At 40.7% G+C, this 717-nt stretch overlaps 1 protein-coding gene across 1 annotated transcript in view; it reads right to left on the bottom strand.

The window, feature by feature from the left end:
• The window catches only part of Dglucy (D-glutamate cyclase), a 101,620-nt gene extending 101,249 nt beyond the window's left edge, over positions 1 to 371 (bottom strand). Inside the window, exon 1 of the mRNA XM_031356196.1 lies at positions 250 to 371. The gene's annotated coding sequence lies outside the window, so the exon portion shown is untranslated. The remainder of the gene's footprint in view (positions 1 to 249) is intronic.
• Positions 372 to 717: the final 346 nt, after the last annotated feature.

Here is a 717-nt window from a genome sequence, read left to right as displayed (position 1 = left end):
ATACTTGAATCCACTGGCCCATTGATCTTACTAAGCCTTCCCAGTCTGGACTTGTGAGAAATAAATTTCTGCTGTTTAAAAGCCATCCAGCTTGTAGAATTTTGTTATAGCAACCTGAATAAATGGAGACAAAGGCACTGTGCTGAGTAAAATAAGGAGAATGTCTTAATTAGGGTTTTACTGCTGTGAACAGACACCATGACCAAGGCAACTCTAATAAAGGACAACATTTAATTGGGGCTGGCTTACAGGTTCAGTCATTATCGTCAAGGTCGGAGCATAGAACCATCCAGGCAGGCATGGTGCAGGAGAAGCTGAGAGTTCTACATCTTCATCTGAAGGCTGCTAGGAGAAGACTGGCTTCCAGGCAGCTAGGATGATGGTCTCAAAGCCCAAGCCTACAATGAAACACTTCCTCTAACAAAGCCACACCTCCAAATAGTGCCACTCCCCGGACCAAGCATATTCAAACTACAACAGAGGAGTCTATAATTCTACTTGTAATAAAGTACCTAAAACAGTCAAAGTCATCATTGGGACAAAAAGTAAACCAGTAAGTAGATAACAAGGTTTGGATGAGGACATTTCAGAGTTACCATTTAATGGGTACAGACTTCAGTATAGGATAATGAAAAGGTTCTGGAAATGGATACAGTGGCAATGGTTGTAAAAATGAATGTAACTCATGCAATCAAGCTGCCATCATAAAATAATCTT

The sequence above is a fragment of the Mastomys coucha genome, unplaced genomic scaffold, assembly GCF_008632895.1.
Source record: "Mastomys coucha isolate ucsf_1 unplaced genomic scaffold, UCSF_Mcou_1 pScaffold6, whole genome shotgun sequence".
NCBI lineage: Eukaryota > Metazoa > Chordata > Mammalia > Rodentia > Muridae > Mastomys > Mastomys coucha.
The sequence above is the reverse complement of the archived record's forward strand: the minus strand, read 5'-3'. Positions and strand labels throughout refer to the sequence as shown.